Source organism: Mesocricetus auratus, unplaced genomic scaffold (assembly GCF_017639785.1).
Source record: "Mesocricetus auratus isolate SY011 unplaced genomic scaffold, BCM_Maur_2.0 Super-Scaffold_100676, whole genome shotgun sequence".
NCBI lineage: Eukaryota > Metazoa > Chordata > Mammalia > Rodentia > Cricetidae > Mesocricetus > Mesocricetus auratus.
The window spans coordinates 56,276,301-56,301,014 of record NW_024429266.1 but is presented as its reverse complement, the minus strand read 5'-3'; the positions used below and the strand labels follow the sequence as shown (position 1 = coordinate 56,301,014).

Genomic DNA, 24,714 nt, shown 5'->3' with positions numbered 1-24,714 from the left:
TCAGTACCCACAGATTTCAGAAGTGTGCCAGAACAAGTATTCTACCGTGAGGATGGTTTTATTTTGTCTCACGGTTTCAAAAGTTTCACTCCATCATTGTAAGGAGGGTGTGACCAAATGAAGCTTGGTGGGAGGGGAGAGGGGCAGGAGAGAGAGAGAGAGAGAGAGAGAGAGAGAGAGAGAGAGAGAGAGAGAGAGAGAGAGAGAGAGAGAGAGAGAGAGAGAGAGAGAGAGAGAGAGAGAGAGAAGAGAAAGTCTCACATCATAGCACAGGTCAGATAACAGGTAAGAGCCACAATGCTGAGTCCCCTTTTACTACTCTGAATTCCATCCAATCTATAAGATGGCACCACTTACATTCATGTTTTTTTTTCCCCTCTCACTAATCCTTCCTTCTTGTCTGCTTCCATTAAAACAAAACAAAACAAGGCCTCATATATCCCAGGTTGACCTGGAATCTCATACCTAGTTGAGGATGACCTTGAACACCTGCGATTCCTTCCTGGGCTTCCCAAGTTTTAGAGTTACTGGTTTGCACCATACCTGGTTTATACGGTGCTGGGAATCGACCCAGGGCTTTGTGTATGCTGGCTGAGAACCCTACCTGCTGAGCTACATCTCCAGTCCCCCTAGTTACCTTTTCTATAAACACCCTCACAGATACACCCAGAGGTGTGCTCTGCTAATCTCATGGGTTCTTCTCAATCCAATCAAGATGACATCAAGATTAATTACCACAACAGCAGCCCTTCCAGCTGTAAAAACAACAGCATTGGAGATATCTATCTGATTCAGGTGTTAGATTTGAGATTTCTGCCTCTTGATCCCTTTGTAATCCATCAGGCCAGTGTGGCAGGTAGTTCAGTGTATACCTCTGCCTCTAACTGGGTGAATAGAGACTGGGTGAGTTTCTGATGACAAGAACGGCTAGTTACAGGATTGTGATGGAGTGCAAAGAGGTTGATTGTCCATTGCTTAATGGTGAATCAACTCACTTTATGAAGTGCATAAGTATCGTTCTCATAGGTGCCCATAATCTCTGCATTCAAATATTCTGCCATGTACTCAGCCACGATACTGTACTTTTAGCTTGCCGGGAAGCAACTTTGATTATCCCTTTGGACCTATGAAGAAACTGTTCCTAAGATATTGGGAGGTGGAGAAGGAATTAGAATTTATGGATATTTTATGATTTCTCCCTGAGCCTTCTTATTGCCCCTCTTTTAACTCGAGCTGTGAGTTAGCGTGAGATAATGGTGCCCCTGCCAGCCATGGCTCACTTGTGGCTGCTCACGACGCTCAGCTGACCAGCTCTTCCCAGGTCCAGGCTGCATGCTGGAGGAGGCAGGTGGCAGACTCTAAAGGGCCAGCATGACTCTGTGAGGCTCACATGTTCATATTCACACGGGGCCAGGCTGGCAGCTTCTCACCCTGATCTAGAGGACCTCGTCTTGCACAGGAAGGAAGTTTTGAGGATGCTGAGGCATGCTTTACAGGCAATACTGGGGCAGTGAGAGAGAGTCAGAACTGATACTGTTCTTCTTGGCTCCCTCCTGCTCATATGCCCTCAGGGGAGTGGTAGCATGGGATGGTAGTTTCGGTAGCAGCCCTAACTTCTTTTTGCAGCAAGGCCTTAGGATCTTCATTATACCCAGCATAGTCATTGGCTGCAACTAGCATGACAGACTTAACTTGCTTCTTCTTTTCAGTACTCGACTCCTATACCTCCCTGCTCTTCCTTGTTAGCCTGCAGGCCTGGTGGGATGATCCAGTGGGTAAGGCCACTGGCACCCTGGTTGCCTGCAGTCACTGCCACTGTTGCTATGTGTGTTCAGATGTATGCATGGATAGTGCCTATGGTGGCTTATTCTCCAGTTTCTCTCCTCAACATTGAGGTCAAGTGACTCTTCAGGGAAAGGAAGGTTCCTTTGTAGTGGCTTCACCAGCCCTCAGGAGGGAAGCGGAACACACATTGGGAGGAGAGAGGACATGAAGAGTCATGGCTTCCATGCTTCGAGTCACTCCTCCACCAGCTCTCTAGAACCTATGCTTGGGAGGATGAACCAAGGCACCGTGTACATGGATTCCGAGGAACAGGATGGAGGGCCTTCAAGACCCCGTCTCATTTTGAAGAAAGCCGAACAAAGAGGGAGACACGAAGATGGAACACACAAACCTCTCTTAGTGAGGAGAAACCTCTAGGGAACAGGGCTAAATGGCTAACACAGGAAGCCTGGCAGGCAGGGACAGAGCTCAGATACCTTTGGACAGGCTGTGCCTGGTTAAGCTATTCTGGCTTTTATGTTAGGGAAGTCCCACTGCAAGCTCCTGGTGAGCCTTGGTAGAGAGTGTGAGACTTAAGAGAGTCTAGACCACAGACAGGACCTTTTTCAACCCAGATGGAAAATATCTGGATTGGGCCCTGCATCTCCTGAATCTCAGGTCAGAACCATGACCAGTATCATCAACCCACTTTTTTTTTTTAACTGAGCTATGTCTTCAAAAGTCACCTTTTATTGGCTGACATAGCTGGTTTGAAAAATAGTTGTTCTAAATATCCCACTGAAATAGGTGTTTCTCTCTGGTCCGTTTGCCTCTCCCACAGCAACCTTCACAATGCTTCTACATAAGTGGTTCTAGATAGGTACTCTTCCTAGTTTCCCTAGGCTTGGGGGTGTGGTTACATACAGTGACACAGTGAAGGACACACACCTTTCCCTGGGCTGACAGTTCAGATACTTTCTGTTCCAGAGCCAGGATCTCCCATCCTCATTGTTGGCTGAAGGTTTGCCTGATGGAGACGGGGCCCATGTTGCTTATCCTTCTCTACCTTCTCCTTAGAGACACTGAAGCATCACTTGCTCCTAGGCTGTGTGGGTAAAACACAGGAATATTTCAGGCTTTTCATTTGTTCATTTGTTTGCTCACTTATCTCTGTCTGTCTGTCTATCTATCTATCTATCTATCTATCTATCTATCTATCTATCTATGGGCAAGGTCTCACATAACCCAGCCTGGCCTCAAACTTACTGTCTAGCTACACAGGACCTTGAACTTCCAATTCTCCTGCCTCTGAAACATGAACCGCTTGATACTGGGGTTCAAACTACAAGCTGAAGGTCAGAAAAGCAAAGTAGTGGGTCTCTAGCTCTTACCACTACCTCAGGCTGAATGGCCTGATCCTGCTGCTTCTCCTCAGCATGGCTGGAGAATCCTGAGACTGAATGTCTTCCTATCCTCCTTGATACCGAACCTTCCTATCTTCAGTGTGGCTGGAGAGTCAATGCCTGTTACTAAATACTGAAGACCCTGCTTCTATATTTTATACCCTTCTAGTGCTGAGATTAAAGGTGTGTGATCTGTTACTCTTTTAGACCGATTCAATCTCAAGTATCCCTCTGTGGCCTTGAACTCAGAGTCCTGAGTTCTAGGATTAAAGGTGTGTGCCACCACTTTCTAGCTTCTGGCTGCTGGAATTAAAGGTGTGTGCCTGACTTCTATGGTTTGTGGCTGACTTTGCCTTCTGAATCCTCAGGAAAGCTTTAATAAATCATAAATAATATATCACCATACTTCCAGACTCTTTGTAATTGGTTGTACCCATCTTTAATATTTCCTTGAGAAGGTGCAAGCTTTTTTTGAGGCAGCTATGAGTTTGTTACTCCAACAGAACCCTCCTGAGATGGTGGGTCAGGGGAACGGAGCTGTCTCCAGCACCCTTCCCTTTGGCTCAGTTTACAGGCATCCTGGCCAAACTTATGTCTGGCTATTGCTGCCTCTTTCTCACTATTGCACACCCACCAGCATCTATGGGCAAGTCTGGATCTGATATAAGCATCATATGTGCTTCAAGAGTCAGAGTCTGTTTCTCTGAACAGAAAGGTCAAGACCAGAGTGGGATTTAATATCAACCTTGGATGTTATCAGCCAGCCCTACTTGAGTATTCCCCTGGGCCTTTGCAGACAGAGCCGCGATGTCACTGTTGGGCAGCTTCTGAATGATGAATTGGGTTTTTCTTTTGTTGAATTTCACACTTTGTGTTCTAACCCCCCTTTCCTGGGCTCCCCATTTGTCATCATTCCAAGAGGCAGAGGAAATGGCCACAGAGCCCATGCCACAGTGGAAAAGACAGTCTTTGGCATTGTCTGCTTGGGTTTACACCTGGCTCTATATTTACTTGCTGAGCTGGCTAGTTTTTAATGTCAGCTTGACATGAGGTAGAATCATTTGAGAAGAAGGAATCTCAATTGAGAAATGCCTGCACAAAACTGGCCTGTGGGCAAGCCTGTGGTGCATTTTCTTGATTAGGAGTTGATGGGAGAAGACCGTGCTCACTGTGCCGCCGGTGCTATAAGGAAGCAGGCTGAACTGTCGTGTGGAGCAGGCGGGTAATCAGCAGCCCGGTAATCAGCAGCCCTCCATGGACTATGCATGTATCAGTTCGAGCTTCTAGGTTCCTGCCTCGAGTTTCCACCCTGGCTTCCCTTTGATGATGGACTGTGATGTGGCAGTGTGGAAGCCCTTTCCTCCCCAATTTACTTTTAGTTCTGGCATTTAATCACAGCAATAGAAACCCCAAGACACTAACTGTGATCTTCATTTTAATTCTTCTTTGTGGCTCAGTTTACCCATCTGCAAAATGTGGGTGATGGTAGGACCTATCTCTTTTGTTGAGGTAAATTAGGTCATACATGTAAAAAAAAAGTTAGAACAGTTCTTGAAAAATATATGATATCTTTTAAGTCTCTCTTGAAATAAGCACTGTAGCATTGAATACAGTATTTTAAATATGCTCTGTTCCATGAGGCTCTGATACCTCCCAGCTTAACAATATATTTCTGTGATACTAGCATTTAAACTGAACTCATTGCTGAATCTGCCCCGCCCCGCAGGTTATTTTTCCACAGAGAGCTGTTAGGTTTAGGTCTGCCCTATCCCACATAAAACAAAAGATCTGAATTAGAGGGAGGTTCAGTGTCGGGGGAGCCCAAAGCAGCCCTTTATGTTGGTTCCAAATGCACAAGAGCCCTCGCTGATGCAGTTGAGTCCTTTATATGGTGCCATCCTGCTATCTGCCATTCTGTGGGGAAATCTCTGGACCTGCAGTGGGCTGAGCTAAAATCCTGCTCCCTCAGGCTCTTCTCTGTTTTAGAGGGTCTCTTTCATTTTTATTTGCTCAGCCGGTGTATATGCTTCTCGACTGAACGGAGCTGTTGGGACCTTTCTTACCTCCTATTGGCTCGCTTCCACTTTAAAGTCTCTAGGCTCATGGGGGAAAGGATACAGGTGTTGCAGATATCTTCACGGTGCCCCCCTAGTCCTCTGTGGCTCAGCAGCATCTAAATTGACAGGGAGCTTGTCTGGAATGCAGGATCCCAGGCCTCACTTCAACAAGTGATTACGGTGCGCATCAAAATCTGAGAAGCACAGGACAGCCTCCAAAGCCACAGAGAAACCCTGTCTCGAAAAAAAAAATCTGAGAAGCATTGCATTAATAAGTCAACTTGTAGATGAAGGGGGGCACTAGCTTCTAAAGACATCCTCTGTGTGTATCTCTCTATCTCTGCTCTTTCTGTCTTTCTCTCTGTGTCTTTGTCTCTCTATCTCTGTCCTTTCTCTCTCTCTTGCCTTTATCTGTTTTTCTCTCTCTCTGTCTGTCTCTGCCTTTCTCCCTGTCTCTGTCTGTTTTCCCTCTGTCTCGCTCTTTCCTTTCTCTCGCTCTTGGCTGGGCATAGCGCCTAGAACCGGCAAAAGCTCTACTGCTCAGTAACATCCTCCATCCTTTCAGAGTTCTGCTGGTCAGGTCCCTGGGGACAGACATAAAACTTTCTTTCAAAATATTTGGTCACAAGCTCCCTGTTTAGTTCTTGGCTATGGACACCTGTATAATCCTAACACTTGGGAGAATGAGGCAGGAGGATCATACCTTTGAGTCCAGATGGGCCTTTAGAGTGACTCAAAACTAAAGCAAAACAAAGAAGCAAAAGCAAAACCAACCACAAGTCAGGCTGGCCAGTCCGACACCCTGTGTAGATGGTGCTCTGTTACCTTTGAGGCCTGCACTCCCAAGTGCAGGTGGGGGTCTTTTGCGTTTTCAGTGTTGGTTTTGCACTGTCTTTGAATTCATTTCATTGATGCTAAACTGTCGTGTCGGAACATGGAATCGTGATCTGCCATAGTTTGCTGCCTTCCCTCACGGCTTTGTCAGGAGACCTCCCATACCCATGCCTTCTAAGCAGATGTCAGGCATGGTGGCATGGACACTTAGGGAGATGGCAGCTTGGTTGGTGCCTGGTGGGCGAATAGTTGTCAGCATTTTATAAAAGTTCTCTGGGTAATTCTTGTGTGAAGCTAGTCTGTGTCAAGGTGGAAGCGTCACCCCAGCCCCTGGCATCCATATACCCAAAGAGTCTGGAATGTTATGGTGAAAATCCACCCAAGCCCCTCTCCCCATCTCCCTCCAAACCCTGCTGCATCTCAGAAAGCCAGGGAAAATGATGGCCCCTCCCCCAGAGATACTCAAGACCACTCCCACAGGGTATTTAAACTTAACCCCAGAGATCACACTCGTGGTTTTTCTGGCCTCCTCTTCCGGGGGCTAGAAGGCCATCTGGGAGCTCTGTATCCATTAAGCATGAGCTTTTTCTAATTCGGTTTGATTTGGTCTGATTTGGATTGCTGCATTGGCGAAGAGGCTTATTGGGGTGGAGAAGCTTTTCAGTCTGGAGACCCACTGGACTTAGTGTGGTCCAACAAGTGTCATCCTTGTCCTGTGGCCTGCATCCTGGAGACTGGTCTGTGGCAAGAACAGGGCATGCCAGCAGAGGACCTCGGTATTTTTCATATCCCTAGGAGTTGGTGTGTGTGTGTGTGTGAGTGTGTGTGTGCGCGCTCGTGTGTGTGTGCAAGTGTGTGTGAGTGAGTGTGTGTGAGTGAGTGTGTGTGAGTGAGTGTGTGAGAGTGTGTGCGTGTGCGAGTGTGCATGTGAGTGTGTGTGCGAGTGTGAGGTGTGAGTGTGTGTGAATGAGTGTGTGTGCACGTGTGAGTGTGTGTGTGCGTGCATGTGCGTGCACTTCATGAGCAGAAGCCTGAGGAAAATGTTTCATGTCTTGCTTCCTTTCACTCTACCTACTCCCTTTAGTTGCAGCTTCTCACTGAACTTGGAGCCAGGTGGGCAACTTCTCTGTCCCCCACGCCCCTTGCCGCTGCCCGGATATTATTTTTTATGTGGATGCTGGAGATTTGATCTCAGGTCCTCATGCTTAAACGACAAGTGCTTTTACCCACTCAACCATCTTCCCAGCCTCCAAATATTGTCAGGGTAGTGGTGTTGTATCCCGGTTGCGCCCTCCCAGGTACAGGGGATTGAATCTAGGCGGCATGTCTGCTGAGCAAGCACTTTGCCACTGCACTACAGCCCCAGCAGGGGGCCTCTCCTCTCAACCGCTTGCTGGCCTATCCCCACAGACAGAAGAATCAGCTTTGACTCCTCTGAGATGAATGCCTTCTCTTGTGTTTCTGAGCTTGTTGCTTAAGGAAAAACCAGTCACAAATCAGCTCTGTTTGTGGATTCGGGCTAGCTGGCCACCTGTTTGGCTTCCCTTTGTTTTTCTCCAGAGGTGGTAGCTCCTCGGAGGCCTTCTCCTGCCTGGCTTCCCCAGGCTTCCACAGGCCAGGGGCTGACCTGAGGGACACAGGTATTTGCAGTCGTACTTGCTCAGTGTGGCTTGCTGGAATCACCTCGAGCATCCTTTCAGCCTTTCAGACGTGCCTAGGATGCACGGTATCTTCTCCTTCTGCAGTTGCTGCCGGGTCCCCAAGTGTCTCTGCAGTGGGCTTGTTAATTGGCGCTTCAGCTGGCTGATTGACTGTAATGGGGGTGAACATTTATTTACCCCAGCAGCCGCCTCTCAGACAGCTGTTAATTGCAGACACGAGAGAGACAATAATTATGGGATAATGTGTGGCTTTTGTGTGAGTCCTTCTCTTCGCACGTGTCAGCAAACACTGGTGGGTTTGTTTTCTAACATTTGACTCCCCTGCTGAGGAGATGCTGTGGCCCCTCCCCCTCATCCCTGTCATCCTGCAGCCCCTCACACTTGCATCCCTTCCCTTCCCCTTGCCTTGGGCCTGGGATTTTAACCAACTTCCCTGGTGATCGAAAGTGTTTTTACTGGGTGCCTTTAATCCCAGCAATCTGGAGGCAGAGGCAGGTGGATCGCTGAGTTCAAGGCCAGCGTAGGAACAGATGGGGAGGTCCAGGACAGCCAGAGCTACAAAGGAAAACCCTGACTCAAAACAAAACAAAACAAAACCAAAAATGAGAGAGTTTTCCAATCTTCAGAAACTGTGTTTCACACAGTTCTGTCCCCATTTTTAGAATTTGTATTGACTGACTCATTGGTTGAGATGGAGTGTCTCTATGTGGCCACTTCAACTCCTGGGCTCAGGAGATCTGGAACTGTTGGTGAACGCGTCTTTATTTGGGTGGTTGTGGGGGTGGTGCCATGGAAGGAACCAGAACCTTACATATCCTAGGCAAAACTATCACCCAGCTACATTCCCTAGACTGGTACCTTTTTTTAGGATTTATTTATTTTTTATGTATACAGTGTTCTGTCTGCACGTATCCCTGCAAGTCAGAAGAGGGAACCATATTTTGTTATGGATGGTTGTGAGTCACCATGTGGTTGCTGGGAATTGAACTCAGGAACCTGGAAGAGCAGCCAGTGCTCTTAACCTCTGAGCCATCTCTCCAGACCCCTAGACTGGTACTTTTAAAAAACTGGCAGTCAAGCTGGGCAGTTAGTTCCAGCACTCTGGAAGCACAGGCAAATGAGTCTGAGACCAGCTTGTTCTGCATAGCAAGCTCCAGGACAGTCAGAGCTATATATTAGAGAGACCCTGTCTCAAAAATCTCATAAAACCAAAAGGGCGTGGGGTGGGGGGGGTGAACTTAATCAATGTTGTCTAAAAACATGAGTATTTGTCCCATGTTTCCTTCTGACCCTTCTTAATGTCTTTCCTTACACACTTGGAGTTGGTGTCCAGCTGTTGTTTCCTTGTGGGCTTCTTTCATTTGGTGGCTATTTTATAGAAACACTCCCAGGTATGTCAATAGTTTATAAGTTTACCATCTCAAATAACCTTAAATAATTCTGCCACATTATTGCTTTACTTACTACAGAGAATTTGGATTGGGACTGGCAAGATGGTTCGTTGTGCGCATGAAGAGACATCCCATTAGCAGGGAGTATGGGACTGGGGAAGACAGGGCCAAGGCAGGGTTCTGGGTCATGCTTAATGTATGGTTGTCAAGGTGCCTGCTGCCAAGCCTGACACATGAGTTTGATTCCTGGGATTTGCATGTGGGAGGAGAGAAGCAACTCCTACAACTTTGTTCTCTCTCTCTCTCTCTCTCTCTCTCTCTCTCTCTCTCTCTCTCTCTCTCTCTCACACACACACACACACAAACACACACAAAATACACAATTACTTAATGGTTAAAATTTTTTTTTCTTTGAGATGGGGTCTCCCTATGTAGACCATGCTGGCCTGGAACTCACAGAGGTCCACCTTATTGCTAGTGTTCCATGCCTAGCTGAATGTTTTAAATTTCTTTAGAAAAAGAACTTGGGTTCTTTCCAACTTGTCTCTTTTATAAATAGCTGTGCTCTAAGCAGCTTCACACATACCAACTTTTCCCATTATCTCCCTGGGGTCAGTTGTGTTGTAAGTCATTGATCTGCATGTGGCTGGAAGAGTTGAGGAGGGTGGAGAGCTTAAGCTAGAGTCCCTCCCTCTGTCCCTTCTTCTTCACTACAGAGTTTTTGGATGCCTTCCTCCCTGCTCCCAGCACATAGCTACTTCCCTTTTCCCTGGGTCCTACTCATTTGTAGTATGGACTTAGTTCTGATTAACTATTGCTACATAGCAGACAGCCCAAAACATGATAGCTCAGAGCAACACATCACTGCCGATAGCTCAATGGGCCACGTGTGTGGCTCTTGTTTGACTTTCCTGATGCCCATCTGAATGGTCCCCCCTAGATATACAGACAGAGAGAGTCCCCATGTGACTAGCAGGGGATGCTGGTTGTCATCGAGGATCTGGATCTGTCATTCTGGTCCCTTGAGACAGAGCAAGTCACTTGATTCCGAGAGGCAGTGTCTCAAGAGAGCATTCTGGACTGTAGTGGAGCTCAGTGGTACAGCACTTGCCTAGTGTGTGAGGCCCTGGTTCCATCCCCATCTCTCTCTCTCTCCCTCCCTCTCCCTCTCTCTCTCCCTCTCTCTCTCCCTCTCTCTCCCTCTCTCTCTCTCTCTCTCTCTCTCTCTCTCTCTCTCTCTCTCTCTCTCTCTCTCTCTCTCTCTCTCTCACACACACACACACCTCAAAACATATCCCAAGATGCCCAGGTGGAAACGTCAAAAGGCCTGATATGCCCTTTTGTCTCAGTCACACTATCTAAAAACTGACTGAAACACGAGGCCTGGGCTCCACCTTGCCCTGTGAGGAGCAGTAAAGAACCTGTAGCCGGCTTTGACCCTCCTCCACACTTGTAGGCTGAGGCATGATTGGCTAGTAGCTTATGAATTCTTTCTGAGTCCACCTACGAGAGGCCCCACCCTGCCACTTCCCATGAGCTCCTCCTGACCTCCCCTGTTGCAGAATCCTGCCCTTGCTCAGAAGTCACATGAGAGTCATATGGGCTCTCTGGGCCCTTTCCTGGCTGCCCACGGAGCTGGCCTCTGCTCTTTATCCCTCCTCTCCACCCATGCTTTCTCTAGTCCAGGGGTGCCTCTGTCTTCACTGGTCTCCCATGGCTCCGGCCGCACGCCACCAGCATTCAGTTATTCCTGGGCTGGGTCTGCCGAGTTATAAACTCCTGAAGGCAAGGACTCGCCTGTGTTCTCCATACCCCACCCTAAAGCCTAGTAAAGAGCTTGGTATGTAAATAGAAGCGTTCATAAATTCGATTTCCTTGCCCCCTTTTCAAACATTTGGTGTTCCATTGTGTGTTGGAAGAAGGAGCAAATTGTCTTGGTGAGGGGGGTGATAGGAAGACAACCGACTCCAACTGGACAGTTGCTATGTGCACTTACTAACACTTGCTGGGAGCTTTACATTATCATGGTAACTGTTGCCACACTTTGGGACGTACATGACAGTATCCATGCTGTACAGATGATGAAGCTGAGTCTTGGAGATGTTACACACCTGTGCAAGGTGACACGGTTGGGTCACAGGATGATCATGATTCAAAACCAGGTGTCTGGAACCATGGAGCATGTACTCTGTCCTGTACATTTAGCCTCCAGGAGCCTCGGGTTCCCCGTCTGTGAATCAGAGAAGATAAGCCCTGTAGGATAGGGTGGTTTGGACGGAAGGGAGACTTGCGTCTCGCTGGCGCTTCCCACACAGTGCCCACTTGCCACCGTGTCTTCTTAAGCACCTGACAATGGTTTGCACATCTGGCTGTCTTCATAGCTAGTTGCAAGGCTGGGGGACTTTCCCTCAGCATCTTTGGTGTGAGAGTTGTTCACCAACCCATATGTCTATATATGCCTCCCATGGAGCCCAGATGTGTGGTCGAGGGGTCCTGTTCCTTGTGGTCCCCCAGAGACACCCTTCTGCCCTGTAACCACAGGGCAGACAGACAGCTCTCTGGCCCCCGGCAGTGTCCGCTGGAGCAGCTGAGCTGAGGAGTTCTACCCACTACTCACATTAATTGCTTTTGTTTGTTCTTTTCAAATTAATTCCAGCAAGAGCTCGTTAATTCCCTTCCTCATCTTTATGCATGTCTGCCCTGCCTCTCAGTTCTATTCCTGTCTTCCTGCCTCTCTGTGTGTGTGCTAAAGCACCCAGGAACTCCATTCCAGGATACGGGCCGTCAAGGTTAGGGACAGCAGCTGTTGGAGGGTGTTTCCTTGGTAGGGCTATAAAAGTTACGTCTTCTGTTTCCTGGTGCCCTTCCATCTTATTCTGGCTCTGGCAACACATTCTCAGGTTAGGGACAGGCAGTTTAGGTGGCCAATAGTCTGGTCTGGTTTTCCATCCCTTCCCAAGCTCAGTTCATCTCCAGCTGTCTGGCCTGGCCACTGATACATGACACTGAGGAGGCAGAAGGAAGAGAGAACGTTGGAGATTTTTCTTCATTCTTCTCATTCTTCTCTCTAAAGGCACAAACTGAAAAGTCTGGGAATCCAGAAAGAAGCACAAGCACCTTAGCCCCCCTTCCTCTCTGCCTTCAGGCACTGTTTTTGCAGTGTCCGTCCTCAGACCCAGCTCTAGCTCCCTGGTCCAACCCTAGCAGAAGACTTGTCTCAGACAGTCGTATGCTTTTGTGATTCTCTTCTGGCTACTGGCCTGGGTGTCTAGAGTCTGACAAATCTTCGTGTGTAAGAAGCATTCCTGAACCCCTGGGAATTGACTTCCAAGCCCATGCGAGGCTGTGTCAGGAGGACAGGCGGCGCAGTGCATGCCTCTGGCTGGCCCTTGCAGAGGCATCCTGTAACCTCTAGGAGCTGGGGCACTGGAGAGGATGGGCTCAGGCAGATGTGGTCTTAAAGAAGCACATGGTTATGGGTCCTCTACTATGACAATACCCTAAGAGCTATTTCAAGCACTCAGTAGGTGGGGCTGGCAGTCCAAATCTTAGGATAAAGTGGGGACAGGAGGGCGAAAGTCGTAGGATGGTCGACAGGGCAGCGTTTCTTGAAAGGACTCTCTTGACATCGGAGAAGATCTCAACATGGAGACCTTTGCTGTGGAACACCTGAGAGATACTTCCTGAAATTGATTCAGCGGGACGGATTCTGGCCAATACTAGAAGACTGGAGAGCACGGTCTGAGGGTGTGAAATGAAGGTCCTGGTGTGCCCTACCCTGCCTCCCACGCTCCACCGCCCTCAATGCCTGCTCTGCTCAGCTGGCTCTGGTTCCCTGGGGCTCAGACAGGGAAAGCAGGGGGAGGGGTGCAGTGCGCATGTGCATGTGTATGTGTGTGAGAGTGTGGGCATGTGTGCACCACAGAGCATGTGTGGAGTCAGAGGACGACGAGTCTCCCCTTCCATTGTGAGATCTAGGGATTGAACCCACCATCTCTCCAGCTCATTTTATCTCTGCTTACCAAATGTGACACCATCTCCGTGACACTGCTGGCCTTGGGGTTGAGGGTTTTGTGGTGTTTTCCAGAATGTGCCTTTGCCTTACCTAGCTGCTCTGGCAAAGAGCAGAGTAGGGCTGAATATCCACTGCACCTTAACCATGCTCCCAGAGATGGGGTCCTCTGAGGGCTCTATTGGTAAGTGCAGACACCCTCTCTCTACCTTCCAGAGGGGCTTCTCTGTAGCCTGAGTCTGCCAGGGAAGGAAGGGAGAGGCTTGATCAAGGCCCAGCTTGGGTGTCTGAGTGGAGCTGCTGCCTGCAGAGCTGGAGTGACATCAAGCTAACTCCCTCCATTCCCCGCCCCCTCCCCCTCTCCCAGTGTCCATCCTTCCTGCTTCCCTGGCCTCATCTGGCAAAGACAAGAACCATTGAGTCGGAAAGTGGCTCTGAGCGTTTCCTGTAGGTTGACCTGCCAAGCCTATGGGAGGCGTGGCTGGGAAAGCGGGGATGTCAGTTTCAGCTATACACCGGAGGAGGTTCTGGTGATGTTGCTTGCACAGTGTGGTGACTGTGACAATGTACTCCACGGTTCACAGTTGCTAAAAGAGTGGATTTAATTGTTTTTGTAACCAAGAAATACGACTATGAGGTGATGCAGATGCTAATTAGCTTATTCTAAAATATACATTTGTTCTTTGTAAGCATATACAATCAGTATTTTTAAAGTCAATAATAAAAAAAAAGGACAGGTAGGATGACTCAGTGGGGGAAGGTGCTTGCTGCCCAACCTGAGGATCAGAGTTCTATCCCCAGGACCCACACGCGGGGCGGGGGGGGGATTGACTCCTGAAAGTTGTCCCCTGCCCTTCACACAAAACAAATTCAAATTGGAGGCCCAGCACCTGCCTCTGAGATGGTTTAGGAAGCGCTAATGAGTTTACAGGCTATTTGAAGAGTGGCTTGGAGGCTCAGAGGCCTCCGTTTGTATAGAGTTGAGATTTGACTGCACTGAACACACAGGGGTGGGGGTGGGTTTGTTTTCTCGCCAGTTTCCTGTCTTTCCCTCGCTCTCTCGGCATGGAGGCTCTCTGTGCTGTGTGTCTAATTCTTTCTCTCTCTTTTAAAGATTTATTTTTATTACTTTTATTTGCACATGTTGAAGGCAGAGTTTAAATGAGTCCACCAGACCCAAGATAAATGATAAATAGGTATTTATTAGGGAAGCACTTACACAATTAATAGTTAATAACTGCTTCGCTCTTCCTGCTCCTGAAGATGCAGCCTCTGCCCTTCCAGAGTTCCAACTAGGGCCCCAGAGAAAGAGCCAACCCCTCCTCTTCCTTGTAAGAGGTCACATCTGCATACCTGAAGTCAAGCCCTTAGGATGTAGCCACCACTGCAAGTCTACTAGCAAAACAAGACTCTACTACAGTGTGTGTGTGTGTGTGTGTGTGTGTGTGTGTGTGTGTGTGTGGTGTATTAAGTGTAGAGGGGTGGTTTGAACATGTGAGTGCTGCTTCCCATGGAGATCAGAAGAGGGCATCAGATTCTGTGGAACTGAAGTCTGCAGGTGGTTGTGAGTTCCCAGTGTGGGTGCTGTGACCAAAACTCAGGTTGGTTCTCCTGAAGAGCAGCGAGTGCTGTTAACCCCTGAGTTGTTCCAGCCTCTGTCTAGTTCTCTTGCCCAGAAACACAATCGATGCTGGAAACCTTTCCTAGGCACCTGTCTAAAGTGTGATTAGTTTATACTGCATGTCTGCTCTATCCCAGCCTGTCTGCAACACAGGCAGGCTCTAGAAAATTCTGTTTCTTGTGACCCTCAAAATTGAATTGCTTTCTGTGGCCAAGTCAAGGGGTGAAATGGCCCACAGCTGGCTCTCTTTAGAACTGACAACTTCAGAGAGGTCTTACATTTCTGCTGTTGTTGTCTGTTTTGAAACTATGTCTTATTATGTAGCCCAGGCTGGCCTGGAACTCAGACTGTGCGGTCTCCACCTCCTGAGTGCTGGGATTACAGGTGTGTGTCATCACCTGGCTAGGAATGACCAGTGACCAGGAGCAAAATGGTTGGACAATTGTTTATAAGGGAGGGTATTGCCAGTGAAACCCTGGGTTGAGGTTTTGTTTTGTTTTTTGAGTCAGGGTTTCTCTGTGGCTTTGGAGGCTGTCCTGGAACTTGCTCTTGTAGACCAGGCTGGTCTGGAACTCACAGAGATCCGCCTGCCTCTGCCTCCCGAGTGCTGGGATTAAAGGAGTGCGCCACTACACCTAGTTTGTGCAGTGCTCAGGTAGAACTCAGGGTTTCACAATGCCATGCCAGCGCATTACCCAGGCCGAGAGATTATTGTTGATATAGTCATTGTTCCAGCGAGGGGTAAAGAACTGCTCGAGAGCTAGGTTGGAGCTCTAGTTCTATGGAGATACGCTTTCTTCCAAGGGGAATGAAGGAAGGGCCATTGGGGTGTGGTCTGCCTGCTTCTCCATGTTGCCTGCTTTCGGTCAAATCCTGGATGGTCAGATAAACGTCTGTCAACCCCCAATACAAACCCCAAGTCCAGAGCATCCATCCCTCTCAGGCCCCTATCCTCTCCTTCCCGTTTTCCCTCACAGGGTTCATTTCCCTCCCTACAGAGTCACTTAGAGCCTTGATGCTCTCTGGCATGGTCTTCATTTGCCTAACCCTTATTCAGTGGAGCCTTGCCAAGCCTGACAGAAACCAAGTCCTCCTTGCTGTGTGGGCGGGGCCTCTTGTTTATGATAGCGATACCCTGCATTTATAGAGCGTCTTTGAGGTTGAGAGCTTTCTCTCTGTGCGTGCCCCCCCCATCCTGAGGGTGCAGGCCGAAGGAAAAGGTCACAGTGACCTTGGGTCACTCTGAGGCATTCAGTGGTTTGCTTGAAGTCATGCAAGGAAGTGGCAGAGCCAAGTACTGCAGCTGGGACGAGTTGTAAGGTCCCTTGAGTTGCTGGCCACTTCTCAGTGTCTAAGAGTTAGGTCTGTGCCTGCTTGTCCAGGCTGATTCACAGGGGACCTTGGGCCCTGTGGTCCCTGAAGATCACTAAGAGCAAGGTGAGCTTGGCCTAGAGGCGATTTTGTTGTCGCCATCCCGTGACTGCCCAGTATGGACATGAATATGGAAAAAGCACCTTGGTTGAATACTGTGGTCTGTCCCCTACAGCGCTGTGTCCCAAGAGGCGGGCTCTGGGCCAGCTTCTTTGATTGGCTGTTGGGGTCTGGGGTGGAGCATCTCCTGGTGTTCCACACCTTAGGAGCAGGTGGAGGAGGGCACTTGGCGGTCTCACCAGAGCTAGCTGCTCCATGGGAAGTGGACCCTTGGCAGCAGGAGGAGGCTCGCACACACTCTTCCTGGCCGGTAAGGGTTGTGAGTTCAGGCCTGGGGCTGTGGGGGACCGGGCAGGAGACTGGCTGACCCGGCTGTCGGCTGGGTTTGCACATTCTAACAGCATCCCTCTGCTTTCCTCTCTCCACTCCCCACGGCTGATTCACCCCTCCCATCTGTCCTTTCTCTTTGCTTTAGTCTGTTAGTTACTCCACAAGTTTGAACTCCGGAATGTGCCAAGCACGGCACACTTTCTCCTGTCTCCCCCCTGCAAAAGGACCCCAGCTGCCCTCACGCCCTACTTTCCTTCAGATTTATTCCCCTTCTCGTCCTCAGTCCCCAGCTTCAGAACGCGGTCCCCTCCTTTCCTTCGTGATCAGTAGCACCAGGAAGTGCTGAGATGGGAGCAGCCCACAGCGTGTGGGGTGTTTGTTCAAGGTGGGGTTGGCGTGGCCTGGCTGTCTGGGCAGGGCAGGGCTCGGGCACAGGCTTCGGTTCTTGCTTCTTGTTCTTCCCACATCTCTTTCTCTCCACACACATCCCACTCCTGGCCACTGATGGAGGCAGAGGCGGCAAAGCCAGCCCAACTGCTACAGGTGCTGCTTTACGGAGACTGCTTCCCTCAGGCCTCAGAACCTCACCTGGGGCTGGTGATGCCTCAGGGGATGGAGGGCAGGACCTGCCTCCTGAAGACGGCTCTTTCCACCAGGGGCTGCCACTGCCTCTTAGGTAGTACTGGCAGGACCGCTGTCAAAGAATGCACTAGAGCTGTAGAAAATGAAGGCACACTGGAGTGGTTTGGCTGGGAGGGGGAGAATTCTGCTTTCTTGTCTCATGTGTCCACGTGGAGGCAGAGCAGGTGCCCCAGGCCAGAGTCAGGGACTTGGTGAGCTTCGAGGAGTTTATAACATCATGGCTACAAGTTCACAGTGATCTGATTTGTCGTTTGTTTTACTCTTTTGGCTTTTTGAGATAGGTTCACTTGTACCCAGGCTGGTCTGCAAGTCACTATGTAGCAAAGGATGACCTTGAACTCGTGGTTTTTCCTGCTTTCCTAAGTGCTAGTATTATAGGCAAGACCACTGTGCCTGATACTGTTTTGTTTTTCTTTAATTCAAGACAAGGTCTCACTAAGATGCCTAGGCGGGTCTTGAACTCCCTTTTTAAATTAAAAAAAAAGTTACATTTTATTCACTGTGATTATTCACATGTGCACAAACGGCACATATAGAGGCAGAGGGCAGTTTGTGGGCATCTGTTCCTTCCTTCCACCACGTGGATTCTGGGACTGAACTCAGGTGCCTTTATCTGCTGAGTCATCTTGCCACCACCCTTTTTACTCTGTAGCCCAGGCAGGCCGTAAGCTTAACCACCCTCCTGTCTCAACCTCCTCAGTTACTGGGATTACAGGCCTGTGTCACCAGATCTAACTTCTGATTTATATATTGAAACAAATTTATTTATTTCAGACAGAGTCTGCCATGAAAGCAGGAGCTCATCAATTGGGGGCAGCCAATGAACTTCAGGGACATCTGTCTGCCCCTCTCCCCTGACTCCTCCCACTGGCAGCTTTTTGAAGAGGTTTCAGGGACCCATACTCAGGTCCTCAGGCTTACATGGCAGGCACTTTATTAAATGAGCCATCTCTTCAGCCTGGTGATTTACATTAATTTTAAAAAATTTAATTAAAACTTTTAAGCACATGTAAGATCAGAGTGAATAATGTAATAACCCTCATATGCCCAAGTTTCAATCATTTGGAAGTGGTCTCATGGCCAGGCTTGTTTTAGGCTCATTCCCAGTCTTTTCTGCCCTCTGATTATTGTGAAGAGAAACTTAGACAACAGACCATTTCATCTCTAAAGGTACTGACTCTTAGAAAAACACCAAAATATCATCATCACTCCCAAACAAAACTAACAAGTCTTGCTAGTATTGCAATTGTCTATCATATTTAAAAACTATTTTCCTTTTAATTTGGATCTGAATAAGGTCTGTACATTATGATGGGCTGTTATGCCTCTCAGGTCACTCCTGTCTGCAGCTGTCTTTTCTTTCTTTCCTGTGATGTGTTGCTGAAGAAACAGGGTGACCTGTTACACAGTGCTTTTCCCATCCTGGGCTTAGGGATCGGATCCTCAGCACACGTGTGGCACATCCTGCTGTCCCTGTATTACCTGCAAAGGCAGCTAGAGGCAGAGCTTGATCAAGACTAAAGAGTGGCTTTACTTGGGGTGAGGGCAGGACCTGCCCTGTGTGCACGCTACCGGGACATGCTGTGTCTGCTTGTTTCTTTGGGCTGTCAGAAGCCTTGATGATCTCTGCCTATACCCATTAATTCATTGCAGACTAATTGCCCATTAATTATTCCCTCTAATTAGACGTTGTTTCTTTGATTTCACAGTAAGTGATCACTTGCTTTGGAAAGAGGCCTCCTCCTCCGGGGGAGGTGTTGTTGTGGAGCCTGAGACCAGAAGCAACAGGGTGGCTCAGTTCCGCCCATTCTGGCCTCTGTGAGTTGGGAAGCAGGGACTCTGCAGGCACTAGGTCAGAAGTCTAGACTGGGTCCTCTGCATTGCTCTACAGACAAATTTCAAGTCATGGTAGTGGTGGAGGGCGTCAAACCTGAGACACCCTTAATCACTTTTTTCCTTAGTTCTGAAATTCAGTTCAGCTATATTTAATTAAATTAATGATTAGTCACGAAGTTCCCCTGACTGTCCCTAGCAATTTATGCTGCCTGTGACCTAATCTATAGGGGACACACACACACACACACACACACACACACACACACACACACACACACACAGGGAGAAGGAGAGGGAGAGGGAGAAGGAGAGGGGAGAGAGAGAGAGAGGGAGAGGGAGAGAAAGAGAAAGAGAGAGAGAATAGCCCAGTCTAGAGCTAAACTCCAAGGTCAGCTTGTTTAGTATGGCTCCTGGTTCTACCACTCTCTAATTACTTGGCTTTGAGCAAAAAAGCTAAATTCTGCCTGCTTTAGTTTCTCTATAGACTTTGTAAGGTTTATTATGAATATTTTTCTGAGATGGAGTCTCACTATGTATCCTGGCTGGCCTCCTGAGTACTGGGGTTAAAGGCATATGCCACTACACCCAGCTACTTATGAATTTTAAATGAAGAGCTCAGCACAGAGCACAGGACACAAATAGGTACTCAATGTATCCCCTATTGTTATGCAAATCATCTCTTGACAATCCAGTCTCTAACTTGGGGCGGAACAGTGGCAGACAACTAGCAGTTGGTTGTATGTTGTGGAGGCAAGAGTCTATCTTCTTTCTTTTGGTGTCTGTCACCAAGGAGGTCCATGCATCCTTCAAGGGCAATTTTTTTTTTCACCATGGCCATGTTCATCAGAAAGTTAACTCCGATTCTGAGGACAATGAAGTTATGTCTAGAGAAGTCAGGGAGGGCCCTTCCTCTCTGAATCACAGTGAGTGGAGGATGTGTCTGATCTGGGGTAGGGAACCTGGCTGTCCTGTAGTTGCTCTGTCCTTCTCTGAGGAATGGGAACAAGCAGGGAAGGAGCCAGGAGGACCCAGGGTTTGGCTTAGACCTGCTCCTGGTACTTTTCCCTCTTGGAGGCCTGGCTGTCTCTCACCCTCAGGAAGGTCCCCCGAGGTTTGGGCCTGGAAATTTGGGTAGATGAGGCTCCTCCCCGCAAGACTGAGGTCCCTGAGGCCTGGCTCAGCTGCTCACCCATCTGCCCCTGCAGACAGGATGGAAATCTGTTAAGGAAATGAAACACAAACAACCTGATGGGCAGAAGAGGGAGCCGGTCAACCAGAGGCTCTCTGGGCTCTCAGGACTGACGTGGGCCAGAGCCTTCAGCCAGAGCAGCATCAGAGCTCATGACGGACTCTTATCCCAGCTCCTTCTGATTGGCTAGCCTTTTCACATGCTGGCCACTGAAGGTACAAGGAGGGCCTCACGAGGGAGACAGAGAAACAGGGAGAAGGGTAACACCATGTGGGAAAGAGAGGAGTCTGAGTGGTTATTGAGCAGGGGAGTAGAGGGAGCCTAGACAGTGAGGGAGCTTGGCCACTGCTGCCTTGGTCATCCCAGCAGAAAGCAGCAAACGCACAACTGTATTTCGGTCTCCCTGGGCTCCTGCCTGGAGCATCCTAGAGCTACTTCTGCTGGGAGCTTGGCCGTGTGACTCACACATGTGAATGGAGAGTGGTGAGCTTTCTGTCCCCGGCACAGGAGGGCAGAGGGAAACTAGAGAGAAGCAGAGACAGGAGGAGCCACTGTCACCTCATCTTCATGCTGCAGGCTGCTGCGCAGAGCTGGCTTCCACCTGGAGGGTCTCTGCCAGAGCACACAGCTCCAGGGTGTGAGCTTGACTCGTCCGTACTCCGTACCATAAGGGAAGAAGGGAGCCAAACAGGAGTGATGAGGGTGAGTGGGCTCAATGAGGTCAGGCTGGATTTGTGCCCAAGTCCCGATGCCTCGCTTAGCAAGAGAAAGCTCTCTTGGAGTGAAAGCGTTATTGAAGGCATGAATGGATCCTTAGGCGTCTGGCAGCAAAAGCAATCGGCTAGAAATGTACTCTAAGCAGAGCAGCAGTTCTCAGCCTGTGGGTTGTGACCCCTTTGGGGCTGCATATCGCATGTCATTTGCATTGCGATTCATAACAGCAGCAGAATAACAGTTATAAAGTAGCGATGAAATAATTTTATGGTTGAGGGTCACTGTATTAGGGGGTCGCAACATCAGGAAGGTTGAGAACCACTGGACTAGAAGCCGGTGCAGAGCATGTGAGCACTGCTGTGTACCCTGGCATTGCTTTTGGATGTCCCTGTCCCTGTCGCCACATTGCCGAGGTGCTCACTGGGTGGTGTCTGAGGGACGGTGGGACAGCTGGGCTAGAGTCAGGAGAGGAATCCAGGGAACCTCGTGGGCTTTTGTGCTCCCTGCCCCTTCTAGTGCTTTACACGTCCTGGACGCTGATGGAACCCTTGGCTCGGGAAGATGAGACTCAGTAGGCAGAGGCAAAGGGGAGCTTTATCCATTCAAACTTTTTAGGCCATGTTCCTCCTGCCTGGCCCCGGAACAGGGTGGACCAGCTCTAGGGACAGGGGATCTAGGTATCCACTGATGCCCCTTGGTCTGCCCAAGCTCAAGGACACGGTTGGAGCTGGGCTCCTTTTCAGCTGGCAGAAGCAGGCGTGGAACTGGAGCCGCAGAGGAAGTTGGCCACTGAGGGACTGGCCACGAGTGCTCAGCCTGCCTCTAGAGCAGCACAGAGGGGAGCTGAGCGGCCCCATGCCAGGGACAGCCCGCCTGCTCGTATTTACTCCCATGGGGAGGAGCTGTGCTCACTGTAGGCAAAGGGTCGACACGCTCATGGCAGCCTGGCAGCACTTGGCATTGGCAGCCTGGCATGGCAGTTGCTGTTTCTTCTTGTGCCTCCCCACTCCAGTATCTGGTCACTGAGATCCTTGCAGGACCAAGTGGCCACCAGCGCCTGGCTCAGAGGCTACTATGGAGTTTGCACACAGACGACTCTAACAATCACCAAAAAGAATGTTCTAGACGTTCAAAATCCTAAAAGAACCTGCAGCGGTCTCTAAAGGTCCTTGTCCTCTAGTTGAGAACTGTCCCCCCCTCCAGCAGTCTCGAGGCACTTTGATACAGTGTTGTGTGTGCCCAGGATTCACAAGACAGGAAGCTAGACCTAGGCCTCCCTTCTCCGGGACAGAGTTCTAGATGGTCTCTGAGCAGGAAGACCTCATGGGGTGCCCACTGATTCTTTATCAAACCAAAGACATTATCACATGTGAGTCATTTAACAGGGTGAGCAAGTCACCCTGGTTTGTTCAGGACTTTCCTGAAAGCAGTTCTGTGAGGCGGGAACTCCCTTTAATCCCAGGAAGATGGAGACAGTCACCTGTCCCGGGATTCTCCCTCAGCCAGCCCTTAGCCCATTTCCATTTCTGTTTTACTGTCTGAGGAAAACATGTCTTTTCACCATTTAGTTTCTGCCTTTCGTGTGCCAATCCCAGAAATCTGGACTCACAGACGGACAGGGATGTTAGGTACCTATGATGCTCCGTGCAGGCCTTTCGTGTCTCACAGGAACACCGAGACATCTGTGTCTGACAGCCTTCGGGTTAGTCGAGGCCCAGGGTGGAGCAGGCTCCTGCATGTCAGTGGCTGAGCAGCGTCTCTTCTCTAAGATGATGCCAAGTGTCATCTCCTCATCTGGTCTCTAGCCTTCTTTTCCCAGCATGGCCCGGCCCCTAACTGTCACCCGCAGGTCCCTAACTGTCACCCGCAGGTCATGTTAAAACACTCGCATCGACTTCCCAGTGCAGCACCTTAGATAGACATAGCCCTTGGGCTTTTTCTTCACTCTAGATCTCCACTCCCCTCCTCTGACTCTTAGCTTTCTCTGAGATTTTGTTGTTGTTGTTTGTAGCGCTAGGGAGGAACCCAGGGCCTTGGCCACTGAGCCGTAAGTCAGTCTGTTTGGCTCCTTTCTTCGTCTGACTAATGATTCCGTTTTCTTGCCTTGGCGTCTGTTCCTTTTCTGATGGAGCCAAAGCGTGGCCAGAGCTCGAGTTTCCTGTTGTCCAGCCCTGCCCTTCCCCTCTCGTCCCATAAAGGGTTATTCACACAGGCTCCTTGATTTATCCTATTTATAAATCTTTGCAGCCTGTCTCTGTCTCCAGTGACAAACGCTAGCCTACCCTTCTTAATCCTGTCCACTACTTCACCCTTTGCAATGCTAAAAATAGCCTTCCATCTATGCCCTTCGGGTCTCTTCCTAGGTCTACTTCACTGTCACACCAGTGAGAACTGCCCTGTGAGGGACAGGATCGCAGGTGGACAGTAGCTCAGGCCTCTGTAGGTTGGCCTTGAAGGAAGACTCATGGGGTCCAAGTGCAGCTGGATTATATTGCACTATTACAGGTTACGGGTAGGGGATGGGGGGCTCCCACAGAGCTTTGGGGTCAGGGCTGAGCGTGAGCCAGGCCTCACCTAGTTCTCGGTCACTACACTTGTGACTTGAACCCAGACATGTCTTGGGTGGCATGCCTTAACTTATGGCTGTGGGGTCAGAGCCCCACTCTGAAGCTTCTCTGCCCAGTTGCCACCCATGCCTTACTCTGGCTGGAAGAAGGATTTTAACTTCATTTTGTCTCTTTCCTCCCTTCTCATAGAAGGCAGGTAGCTGTGTGGCCTCCTTTCCAGGCCATCAAGACAGAATAAGTTGCCCTTAGGATGATACCCCAAACGAATATGCCCTCTGTTGGCTATCCTCTACCTTCTGACATTTGTCTTTCCACAAGTTTTTCATGCATGTGGCAAATCCATACTGCCCCTCTTCTGGGTTGGGAATGCATGGTGAAGACTTTAGGCTCGTTACAACACCGTCTTTACCTCAGCTTTGTCTCTGCCTCTCTGGGGCAGCAGATGAGAAGTGGGACTACTTGGTCCCATCTTCATGGAAGATGGGCCGTGGGAGTCGTGTGGCCTGAGCTCTACGGATGACGTGGCTGGCTAGTAGAAGGCACTTGGGCAGTTTTGTCTTTCAGTCAGGGCCTTGGCATTCCTGTCTTTCCAGTGGGCTGATACCCTCTGCCTGCCCTGCATTGTAGGAGTGCTATGCATTCAAAAACAAGGTGAGGAGGCTATGCAAGAGTTACATGTAAATCAGGTGTTTGGTGGAACAGAGAGGGGACAGTCCTTGGGAAAGTGCAGTCTAGGCACAGACCTGAGCCTCTCCCAGGAAAGTGTCTGAGGACGTTGCTTCGAGCGCAGGTTTCCCAAGGGCCAAGTGTCTGGCGCTTAGCGCTGCTGGCACCTGGCAGTTGCACGGTACATACCTGGCACATGGCATAGGCTCCCTGTTAACACTTGTCAAGTGGATGTGTCCTGTGAGGGTCCCAGACACTAAATGCACGGAGGAGATTAAGTTCCAAGGAAACAAAGCACAGCAAGGTCAGATCTGGACACAGACAACAAGAGAGGGCTTCCTGGAAGGGACGGCTTAGATTTAGGGTGGGAAAATAAGCATCTTTCAGGCACATGCAAAATCCTAAGAGTGGAGGATCGTTTCCGTGCATTGGGGCAGGAGTGGCGGAAAGAAAGGAATGAAGGTGGAAAGACAAGTGTTCTCTGGACAACAGCTACAGATAGGTTCTGAGGGATGAACTTAGCTTCTGGGGCAGAGGGATACAGAGGAGCCTGTGTGAGGAGTGCAGCTGTGGCTGGTGGGAGGGGCCCCCAGATG

The 24,714-nt window shown here is 49.5% G+C and overlaps 1 protein-coding gene across 18 annotated transcripts in view; it reads left to right on the top strand.

Annotated features, from left to right (window-relative positions):
- The window catches only part of Plekha6 (pleckstrin homology domain containing A6), a 137,397-nt gene that overhangs the window by 26,168 nt on the left and 86,515 nt on the right, over positions 1-24,714 (top strand). Inside the window, exon 1 of one of the 18 annotated variants that reach the window (XM_021229118.2) lies at positions 16,387-16,484. The exons of the other annotated variants lie outside the window; for them this stretch is intronic. The gene's annotated coding sequence lies outside the window, so the exon portion shown is untranslated. Of the gene's footprint in view, positions 1-16,386; positions 16,485-24,714 lie in introns of those variants that run through there. 18 annotated transcript variants of the gene reach the window in all.